This window comes from Colletes gigas, unplaced genomic scaffold, assembly GCF_013123115.1.
Source record: "Colletes gigas isolate AHSC1104 unplaced genomic scaffold, ASM1312311v1 Colletes_gigas_Sc00002, whole genome shotgun sequence".
NCBI classification, from domain to species: domain Eukaryota; kingdom Metazoa; phylum Arthropoda; class Insecta; order Hymenoptera; family Colletidae; genus Colletes; species Colletes gigas.
In genome coordinates, this window is record NW_025106631.1 from 9931512 (window position 1) to 9944015 (window position 12504).

The following is a 12504-nucleotide window of genomic DNA, read 5'->3' on the forward strand; positions in this document are numbered from 1 at the left end:
GAAAAGATACACGCAAGGAACTTGTACACATGTTAGTTATACGTTAATTTTTGTCAAAATTCCCGTTCGAACGAAATGGGAACGCTAAATGCTCTTACTCAAATCCATTTCTTTGTTTGAAGAATTTTAAAATGTCTCGTCTTTGTCGTAAGGTTAGGACTTACTTCTGAATTATTATATCTAGTAATAGTAAGCTCGTTATTCGTATTGCGTATTTTAGAAATAACTTTTTGATAAAGCTTTAAATAACCTACGTTTATGTAACATTTTTGTCTTATTTATATCTATAGCATATATTGCCAAAATTTAATTAATAAAACATGGAATACTTAGGTCACGTAACATGTGATAGCGCAGCTAGAATGTGGCAATTTTACCGCGATAGCTGATGATCTTCTTCAAGACATAGAATCTGCTGGCAACGATCTCAGCAGTGAATAAAAACAGAAAGTAGAAAGTCACCGAGTTGGGTACGTCCTGCTGCCGGTTGACCTCGGCCCTGACGTCGAGATCGACGGGAAACGGATTTACAACTCCGACACTAGCGCTTCGCACCACCGTAGACTGTCCTTGCGCGGTTCACAGACGACCAAGTCATTGTTATGTTCTGTGAAAGCGACCAAAAGAAGGGTCCGCGCAAAATCGGACCTCAGAGTCGCATTGAATACTTCAGAGAGGGAATCTTATTAAAAAGCGGACGGCAGAGTTGGGTAAAATTTTATTTAAACAATAAATAATCGATAAAAACAACGTATAGCAATTTATTCGTGACGTTTATTTGATCGAACAGTTAAATATTGAAATATTTCGTTTCAGAATTAGAAATTTGTATTTTTGTATAACGAATAATGGACAAGCAGTATTTATTTTTGATTTGTTATTCGAAATTTCGATCGAGATGAAAATCAAATACACTGAATAAAAAATAAAGAAAGAAAGAACAACTGGTACTGGTATGATCGAAAAACATTAAAATATTTTTGACCGTGGTAAACTAATTGTGTATTTACGGCTCGTGATATGATAGCTAAGTGCAAATTGATCCTCGACTGAACATGAGTTTGATGCGCTTGATGTAATAGAATCGTTCACCATTTCGTGCATATGCCAGCTTATCAAACAGACGGCAGATTTTTTTTCTACTCGACGATTTATAAAACGGTACTGTAGGATCTTGGTAGAAGAGGAGGGGGTAGATTATAACGGTGAACTTTCGTTGGCCAAGCATCGTCACCTTTCTCCCGGCCGTATGATCGGGAAAATGCAAAAATCTCCGCGCTCGATAGAAAAATCGAATTCTTTGTTCGTGGGTACATATTATACATTGCGCATTCAACGAATAACATCTGCTTAATCGCACAATGGACTCACGGGTACGTTCCGTTGGGTCTTTTATTATAGCGTCTCAAAGAGTACGACGAAAGGCCTGAAAAGGGTCTCCCCTTGAAATCTTTAAGACGGTCCCAACATCTGCCCTTTCTGGTAGCTGGCTAGAGAAAGAAAGTTTGCACGTGTCCCTTCAGGAAGGGATCACCGTGGGCTCATTGTGATCGACGCGCAAAACGGGAAGTGACAATTGACATCTGTCTCGCGTTATGCAGGATTTCTGGGTCGAAACTATTTTTGAAACGGCGTATGACAGCTCGGCGTGCACACACACACGCGCACACTCATAACATAAAGATGTTTCCTGGTGATTCAGGGGATGTTGCATTGTATAAATAGATGATCCGATCGGTTCGTTTTCATGGTGTATATCAGCGTTTTCCAAACTGTTTTCGTCACGATATATTTTTTGTCTCGAAATATACGGTGACTAACCCAGACCTAACCTCTTCACATAGTTCTGAATTCTAAGAATTTAATGAAAGACATACAGGGAGTAGCGAAAATATTCAAATATCCTAAGATATACTCGGATCGAAACATATGTTTCAAACATGTTTTTCTTTTTTCACTCTGTAATATATTAGGTAATAAATTGATAACTGAAGTGATATTTATTGGACGTAGGAACAATGGTAAAAAAGTATATTTTAATGAGCTATAAAAACGTTTAACAAGCTGTTAAATATGTATTAACCATTCTTGTAATTTTTTGATTTATCAATAGAATTCATTTTATTCTTTTATTTGAACAAAATTTTGAAAAATTGAATCAATCGATGAATTTATTCTACCATTTCCTTTTTGTAAGTTTCTTATCATTTGTTCGTTATTTCACATTTAACTACGTGTAACATAACCTATAACGTTCATGGTTTTACTTGTTTCCATTCTGTTACTTGTGTATTTGTATTTTAAAGAGGTTCACGCTGCTTTGTGACTGAAACGTTAATGGCTTGTTAGACATTTCTATGGCTTATTAGCAGGTTCTTTTGTACCATCACTCTTATAATCAATAAATATTACTTCTGTTACCAACGTTTGTTCTTTATTCTTGTATTGAGTCATTCAGTAGAGTAATTAATAGATTTACATAAAACATTGTTACGAGTATTCAGAATTATACAGTTTTTCTTCTGCCTCTAATATTACGAAATTACATTGCAACACTAACGCAAATGCTCCAAAGTAAATAAACAATTTCGATGGCTACTATGAAGAGGCGTGTAGTTGTAAATTTTAATACAAATATGTTTTTAATTTAATCCTTTTTAGTTTTATATTGATGTAATTGCCTGATTTTGGCAGTAATATTGTATTTTTATCGTAATTATATCATGAATAAAATTTGCACCTGATCATTTATTGATGAAGAGAGAAAAACATCGAGCCTCTTTAGCTCAGTGGCAGAGCACTGGTCTCGTAAACCAGGGGTCGTGAGTTCAAACCTCACAGGAGGCAAGTATTTTTTTTATCGCCATCGATTGTATTTTTCACAATAATATTTATCAAAGGATTAAAAATTTTACCAAATCACTACGCCCTATAGAAATGTCGAAGCAAAATTCATTAACCTACAATTTTTATTTCTAATATCAACGAGTACTACACATATTTACGGGGTTATATTTCGTCCTTCGGTTATAGTTTTCCTGTCCAACAATACTAGTTTTATATTTATTACCAGTATGTACATACAAAGCTTTTTGTCATCTTTTTATTACAATATTTCGTCCGTTGTGTAGAACAGAGTTTTCTAAAGCTATTGCAGAAAACAAATACGTAAGAAATGTTCGAATAGTGCAATAGTAGAATATAATAAATGCCCGTTATCCCATATGCCATGTTCTGATAAGATTACAATAAATGATAGCAACGACTTTTCTCACTCTTTGTCTTTAACGCGATACAGTCTTTCCACATAGATTTAACGATATATTATAGGTTGAAGAAAAATTAGGTGCTGTCAATTAAAAAAAAAAAACGTTCTGGAAATGTCGCCATTCAGAATTCAGTTTGCGTGGCGGAGTCTGCGAATGCGTCCCACGTAGTACGAACCTGCGCATTCTCGATATTTAGGAGTTACATCGAACAGGAGAGCTGTTCTGTTTCCGCAAAGTGGAAAGCAGGAGGTTAGGGGATCTAATAGCGATACTTTAGGGTCTCAGGGAGGCTCGCAACAGGATTAGAGATATTTTTCTACTAATTCCCATGATGAACAGCGAACAACGAGAGCCAACGGAATGTTAATCCTTGCATTAGTCGTTAAATAATTCATAAGAACACGATTTTTCGTAAAAAAATACATCGAATACGTGGAATAACAGTTTTTTTCCCACGAGGCTTCGTTTTGGAGAAAATCGATTTTGGAAACGCAAACGTGCTGGGCTCGAGCACGATTAATATGAAAATATAAAAAAAAACGTTTCGACCGATACGAATTATTACGACAATTTTCAGTTACAAAATGGATTCGTGATGTTACATAACCGCTTTCATTTTTTTCCCGATTGTACCGACGTGTACTTAAAATAAACGACGTGTTCTCGAAGTCTTTGAATATTAAGTTTCATAAGAATGATTTAAAACTTGATTTATACGTTTGAATAATCTATAAAGAAAAAGATGTTATAAATTACAGTTAGATATCCATTATTACACAGAACACATTCATTTTTTCCCTTTGTCAATAGCGAACAAAGCGATCAACGTGTTACGATTTCGCGAATGTGTTTGCGTGCACTGAAATTTTCATCGCGATGCGGTTACGGCCCTGCCAGATTCAAACCGGTTTTACTCGATCACGAGACTTTAGGCGATCGCTTACGACGTGGGCGAGGTAATGGTCCGCTCGGCTGAAAATCAAAATCTCTTGCAATCGATGCACATGAATTGCAGAACAAAATCTGCTTGATTACGCTATCAATGTTTCGGGCAATATAATTAGTAGACAAACAAGTAAAGCTATGCTTAGTGACTACAATAATAACAAACAAAATAAATATATCTTCGTAACCTCCTTCAAATATTTAACAAATGAAATGAGAAAATCGTTTTTAGAAGATAGGCGTCTAGACTAAAAAAAAACTCTACCAGAAAGTGGTTAACGTTGAAGGGTTTTATGTATTTAGGAAAGGAATTCTGATATTTACGACTGATTACCCTTTCTAGGGCCATAAAAACTAACTGTTCGTCGAAAAACCTATTGTAGTTCTAAGTTTATCTTTTCATTATCAATTTTTAGCCTTTTTACGTTTGGTATGCAAGCAGGTTTCAAAACACACTCATTTCCAAATAATAATATAGGATATATTTAAAAGAAAGACAAAACAATCTTATACACAATTCGACGACCACTCTAGACGGAAACCTTCTTTCGGCTGTCTCTTCATCTCCCGCTGACTGATTCCATACGCATTCCCGGAATCCACTCATACTCTCGCAACCAATATCATACTATAAACTATAAACATTCGCTCGATATCGTACACTTTGTCCCAAATATTCTTCGTTCACACTCTGTCAAATGTATCCCATACCCACGCTATTGTAACTCATTCTAACCATACTTATTGGTTGCCACGATGAATCGAATCGTGACCAGCTTCTCGACGTTTTCGAACACGGTGTGTCTACGTCGGAGTGGATGTAGAAAAAATTGCGAAATTGCTTATCGCGCATTCATGGGAGTCCCATAATTTTTCACCAACTTCCGGCGGAGGAAAACCCCTAAAATTATGCCGGGTACGTAGGGTACATAGGCACGTTTAAGTAGATAGATACATACAGGTACATACGGTGGCGCGTCGAAGCGTGAGGGGCATACCGTAGGTCTGATTCGCTCGGTCGCAAGCGAGCGAGCGGTTACTCACGCTGTGGGTATTCGCCGCACATTCTCGCCGCTAGTATTCTAGTATTCCGTGTCGTGCTCAGGGCACCCTCGGAACTACGAGCTTACGTGACCGGCATCGGCACCGCGACTCTTTCGAGAAAGGCGCCTTCCAATCCACGAATTGCAAAATATTCCACAATTACGGAACTCGACGCGACGTACGTGGCGTTTCCCGATCTGCGAGGAATCAACGGCAATTGGGCGCCGATATTTCCTCGGGGAACGAACAGTCGCGCGCGCCCGGTGGAAGTAGAGGGGCCGGGGCGAAGATCGGTGCTGCCGAACAATGACGAGTCAAAGTGTCAGACTCGTTTCAAGTTCTTGATGTTAAGTCTCACAATTATGAGGTTATTCGTTCGTCATCAAGTCTACAAAGTCAAACAAATCTATTCTTTTTCATGGCCATTCCTTGTACGAAAATATTTAAACAAAATTAAATAATAGACAGGTGACAAATTGTTTGAAATTAAATCGTACGTCGAGAGGTTAGAAAGCTTGAGCGTCGATACTGGTCGAGACTAGAGGGCGTAAGTACAGCCCGTGTCCTTGCAGGGAATTGTTGGAACGACTCCCGGAAAGTTTCCGCGGTTTCAAACCAGCCATTTTAAAAGAACGCAACTTCGTCGAAACTCGCTATTTCTATCGAAAATAATTTCCCTCTATTCTCAGTTTAAAAGGCGAGATTCGGTAACAGGCTGTTATTGAATCCAACCTAACCTAACACAATGATGTTTCGCATACACTTCCATACAGTTTCACAACGTGCGATGCATACTTCGATAGTGGATAAGAGCTATAAAAATACTGAAAAACAGTCACGTAAACATGTGTCCTGTTTAACCTTGTTCCTAAGCTGTAGCCATATTTGTGTTCCGATAATTCTTAATCGCGATCTCAGTTAGTATACAACTGTTTCTACGAAGCTGTTTGTATACAACGCTAGATAACTCCTTCGTATTTCTCGATCTTGTTGTTTTGAATTTGTCAGTCTAATTCATTAATTAAAAAAGATGGTTGATCTTTTTTTTTTACTCTCTCAATGTCGTTTTTGTCCTCCGGGTAATTGTCAATAACAAACCCAACTAGTACAGCTAATTCCATCAAATTGTTTGCATCCAACGCTCATTGACTCCTCGCTATCTCTCGACCTTGTTAACTATTCCGTTCAGCTCATTCTCTTGCGTGGAGCACGTGATAATTCATTAATTTGTTGTGCATTAAAGGAAATAATGAATAAATATTCAAACCAGGAAATGGCAGTCGTTGCCTCGATAAACGTATGACAGTCGAAAAAAAGTTTCAGAGTAAACACGATAGTCGCAAGTTCGTTTAAAAAACGAATGTCAGGCGGCGGTAGACTCCTGAATCACGTTGAAGAAACCGGCGGCGTCGGTGCCCAAAGAATGACAGCAATCGAGAATGTTGCATACGCGACAGTGAAGAGAATTTTGCAATCAATTGCGTTATCCTTGCCATGTTCAGAGAGCACAGGTACGTAACGAAGATGATTTTCCTCTGACAGTTAACTTTTACGCTTGGTTGCTGCATATGTTCACCGGCGACCACCATTTTTTATTCATTATATTATTTACTGTCGTGACTGGATTCGCCAGAAATGGAATAATCAATTCTCGCAACAGTCGTGATTGGATTCAAGGAAATACCATGCTTCGATCAACTCATCGACCATCAATGATTGAAGATAATCTGATAGGAAATTAACACTTGAATAGTAAAAATAGTACATCGAAAATAATAGTGTGAAAGCCATGTCAGTGTTATCTGTAGCGTAAAGTGTAAGATTCAGTGGTACTATTGAATCTAATCTAAACAATTATAACTAACACTTAACTTAAGTAGTATAAACTAAGATTAGATTGTAAACCAATCGATGGTCGCACATTTTATGCATAGACTATTGTGTGCAATCGAAACAGTGAAATTACATATACGTGACAGCGGCGAGTAACGGCTGGTGAAGTCACGTGCGCGTGACAATGGCCGTCAAAGTGTTAGAAGTAGCATACGACGAGAAATTTTTGACGTTTGCAGGCAACAGGTTCGTAGTAGTATGAATGAGGAAAAGGAACCTTGAAATTTTGATTGGTGGGGAGGGGATAGCTAGGTCAAACGTTTGCATTCTTGAGTGCTCTGTGTGTATCTAGGAGTTTGAGTATACAAGTTCACGGAGATAGGTATAGCGGCTTAACCGGGAGATAATAGTTTGTAGGTCAGGCAGTAAAGGTGGATTATCCAGCGTTATTTCGTTGCTAATCACCTCGAGAGATGTCAGAACAGGAATATATGCTTACATGGATTTTATCATTGCTTCAATGTTCCCCGACCACCACTGAAGTAGGTATCATATTTTACGAAAATCTTGTAAAATTATTTTTATAATTGACGTTATAGTGAATTGTAAAAAGATGCAACGTGGCTCGTTTCAGGTAATCGACTCACGCCTCCAGGTGCTACGGTCATCGTCCGTCCTCTCCCACGTTATATTTCAACTAACCTTCATTAACGCGTCCCTGGTTTGACAGTATTCGGTTGTAGTTTCACACCTTTTTTGATGCTAATTACATAACAAACGTCGCTTGAAAAAGATGGATTCATACAGGTAGGCGTTCTTTACTCATGGTAACATCTTCTTCCGACCAGTTTTTAAATCGCTTAACGGAGCATAGGAGTCTGCGAGGCAAGTTCTCAGGAACCACGTATGAGCAACTTTGCAACGCCCCCCTCCCCCTCTGTGCCCCTTCCAAGTTCTCGAAAGCCATGATTTCGTGCATCGTGCCCCACATTCCCCGACGCTTGATTCAGGAGGCAAATTAAGCAAGTCTTACTTCAGTGAATCAAATACCGTTAGTGCGTGTATTCAGTAACGGTTTAAGCCAACAGGTAATTGCAAGTGAATAACTCGGTCGGGCAGAGGAGGTGCCCCGGCTTACCACACTGGAACAAAATCCTCGAAACGTGGTTGCATCTACGCGTGTGGTTATTTACACGAGTATCCCCCCCAAAAAAATTGTTGTATCCCTTCAATTCTGTTTTCTGTTTTTACTTCCTTTGTTTGACATAACATATTATACACGTATAACAACAGTTTTTAAATACATAGTTCCCAAAAATCGCTCCGTTGTTGTAAATTCAAACGTTTCAGTCAAACACGTGTGCATCTAGCGCCATACTGTCTTGCCCTCGATAGCAATTTGACATATCGTACACCCATGACTCGAGTTTTTATTTGTATTCTCTTTTTATTCTTTATCAAATTGATACTGCCGGTTATCACTTTCGCAATAAAAACAACACGCATTCAATGGACAGCTGTTTCATAAATACACATTGCTTCAATTTGTTCGCTAATAAATTCAAATTGGACCTTACTATTATATTATTAACTGTTAAATTATAGGGAAGAGATTCTTTAAGAACCAGGGAATATAGGACGTACCTTCGTACGATATTTTTTGTTTCTTTTATCGTGTAGATTCGTCCTCTGAAGTATGGACATGCATTTATGAATCATCCTGTACAATATCGTTGCTAGTGTATCGGTAAGAAGCGTGTTCATTATGCACACGCGTTTATCGGCTTATCATCCGGCGCGATGCGAAAGTCACGTGCTCTCGCGGCTAGGCAACGAGACTATAAGCGACCATCTCTGGTTCCCTTTATTCGTGGGGTGACTCTTACGCGGTTGTGTATCGCAATACGCGATAAACCGCTTATCTCACCGGCTACGACACAACGTCGCGCGGTCCCTGAGGACTCGGGTGACGAGGCAGGTGGAGGGCCGAAGGGGATGGGGACTTATCGTTATTGACACGCGAGGGCAACGTGACTTTCTAGCGAACAACGATCGATACGTAAGTTTCTTTTACGTGTTGCACGCCCGTAGGCATACGTTCTGCTGTTGCGCATCGCTTTTCTTCGGCGAGCGCGAAACAACGGAAAAGACGGAAATAGTATGCTCGGACAGCCAAAGAGGTTGCCCTCGGACGGAATTCAGATTCGGTGATCGGAATTCTTCGATAAAGATTATTTCGCTGTCGGTCAAGATTTGTTAGAGTATAGTACTAGTACGTAGATTGAACATCTTAATGAAACGTAGCAATATGTGTATAGAGAATATTATAGAATATTCCATTTTGATGAAATGGCATATTCTTAGGGGGCGTGTTTCTTAGGAGGGAACCTGAGAAAATAGCTTGTAACATTTTAAGCGCTTCACCCCGTATAATTTCATATCCAAGGAAACGAGATTGATAAATTACAGCTTTGCGTTAGAAGTAACAATTTTCAAGTTCTCTGCCTGGCTTAATGAGCAAACATATAAGGATGCACCTTGTACCCTTTATATGAAATGTTAAATTGTCTGTAGTAATGAGATAATAGTTCAATGAAACGCAATAGTTCTTACCTTCGGTACATGTATAGACATCGCATTAAAGCATTGTTTTCCAAGAGTAATTTCACGGCATTAACAGTCGGATTGCGTAGTCGCTTCTGAAAATTTACGAAAAAAGCTGTACCTTCTTCGGATATTAATAAATTAAATGGTCATTAAAACAAGGGAAAAAATAAAAATGCGAGTTTATTTTTTCCCCCTATCTGAAAGGGGGTTTACATAGGGGAATAAATAAAGGTCGTTTATGTATTTATTTTTTATGTCGACTTTTATGTGTTTGGGTATTTATATAAAGGATGTTCCTGTAAATAAACTCACATTTTTATTTTTTCCCCTTATGTGTAAGTGACCATTTAATTTGTAAAAATACTTGGAGACGGGTCTGTGAACATTCAATATATTTCAGGCTAAGCCTACGTTCTAATTAGTTTCTATAAAAATATGCATATATTTGAACATCGTGACTATATTAATACATATTCCTTCATAAGTTTTGTTATTGTCTTTCACGCTACATGAGATTTACAAGATTTCCTTCTAGAAGGATCCAGAAATGTTAGTTACGCCACTGTTAATAATGTAAAATCGAGTGACTCTTTTTGTTACATTGAAACGTGATAATCGCATATTTTGCATATATTTATCGTAGTCACAAACAAGGAGTAGGATAAGGAAAGTTACATAAGATAAAAATGTACTGATACATAAGAGTTTAAGGTCACTTGATGTAATTAGGGCATGACAATAATGCGTATAAAGCATAACTATCGATATGGCCTGATAAATTTAGCAATCCAGTTAAATATTGCTATTTTAAGGAGACAGACGAAACTCCACGTTGCAATGGCTGTGGCTAACCGGCGTTTATACTTATTGAGGTCTTCTTTTATTATTGTTCTGTCGGAACAGTGACGCGTTCAGCTTTGAAAATATAGTTATCTCAGCATTTGTGTGAGGAACGACACCTTCCCCTCCCTCTCTGTTCTTCCGTAAACCCTATAAGGCATTCCAAGGGGGGTCCGCGTCGCAGGAGGTTCTTTCCCAACGAACCGACGCTGACAAGTCATCTGGAGAGAGCGGCCATCGTGTTTCCTGTTATTTATGGCACCCTAACCACCCTCGTTGGGTCTGTCTTCCGGATTGTCCCTGCGGTTGACATACCTTTCGTCACGAATGTCTCATTTTCTTCCACGAATTATTCCATTATCTCTAATTTCACAACAAATTTCCTTTCTCCGTTTTCAATTCCGGGAAGTGACTGCTCTCTTCTCACATGATTCTCGAACATTCGCTTTCACTATAACGCGTCTTTCACGAGCACGCTTTCGCGTGTTCATATTTTAATTTATTGGCATCAATCAGTACCGATCATTATCCGTGCTCTGCAGTAGCGTATACACGGGGGTAGAACCAGGTATCCTAGGTATTTCAAGTACCACTTCTAGGCAACGGCGGAAAAACATTATCTTAATCACCATTACGTGAAAGAGTTAATAACTTTAGAAATATACAAGTTACAAAAATAAATAAAATTCGAATTTTTCCGTTGTTGCGCTCCGGTCACACCCGCGCCACGTTTATGCGCACCAACGTCTATACAGGGTGTTCGGCTATTTCCGGGAAAAATTTTAATGGGAGATTCTAGAGGCAAAAATAAGACGAAAATGAAGAATACTAATTTGTTGATTGAGGCTTCGTTAAAAAGTTATAGAAACATTTCCGGCCACACAGTATATTTTCAGTAAAGAATTTTTGTTCTCGAAAGTACGTAGGATTTCGGGGGCATGTGTATTAACCAAAAATGATTGTAATTGACCCCCGCAACCAAAAATAATTTTTCCAGAATCATTTGATATTTTTTAATTTCGCCGAAAAATTTGTCCACCTTCTTGAATTTTGTTCTCGATAGTGCGTACGATTTCGGGGGTATGTCTATTCATTTCCGCAACCGAAAATAATTTTTCCGTGAATGATTTAAAATTTTTTAATTTAATTTTTTAGTAACCCTTTAACGAAGCCTCAATCAACAAATTGATATTCTTGATTTTCGTCTTATTTTGATCTCTAGAATCTCTTACTAAAATTTTTCCCAGGGGTGGACGAACACCCTGTATATCGACGTTTTGTGTTATATTTAAAATTAATCTCTCCTTGGTAGCAACGGCTTACCCTGCACCATCGTTTCTACGTACCCTCTCGACCCACTTCACTCTGAACGGGATGCTTTAAAATATCCGTGCGCTGCTTGTGAATAGCCGATACATACTTATCGATTCAACGACAAATTCACCGCTACCGATGGAACCGACGCCGACAATGTGCAGTCATTTTCGGAATAACGAACTAGTTTCAATCGGTCGTGCTTATTTTAAGTTTAATCTTGAACTCGTTTTTCACGTTACAATGAAAATTTCGTCGATTATCGAGGATCGTGACTTCTGGAGAAATTGAATACGTTCCGAACACGTTCTTTGTTTTAGTTTCAGATTGTTAGGTTTTTGTGGACAAATAGTGATGATAGCAGATTGATTGAAATAAATCATAGTTACAATTCTTTTCTTTTAGGGTGGAGAAAAGGTCTGTGTAGATGTTGGTAGGTCGTAAATCTATACTTATGTTCGGTCGTAAAAAGTGGAAACAAAACAGTTGGCGGAGTGGCCTTGGTTTCTTCTTCGTCTCGGTGGAAATTGAAAATTACTCCTAATGCTTATTTAAATGCTGAAACGACAAATACTCATTTAATGTCTGCATCCGCACAAACCTAACTTAAGATGCCAGTCATATCGAAATACGTATAATTATGCAAAAAATG

At 38.3% G+C, this 12504-nt stretch overlaps 1 protein-coding gene and 1 non-coding gene across 2 annotated transcripts in view; both read left to right on the plus strand.

Annotated features, from left to right (window-relative positions):
- The window catches only part of LOC122402157, a 52471-nt gene that overhangs the window by 4829 nt on the left and 35138 nt on the right, over positions 1-12504 (plus strand). The gene's annotated exons all lie outside the window — the stretch shown is intronic.
- Trnat-cgu lies at positions 2776-2847 on the plus strand. Its single transcript has one exon. It is a non-coding gene; the product is annotated as a tRNA-Thr (tRNA).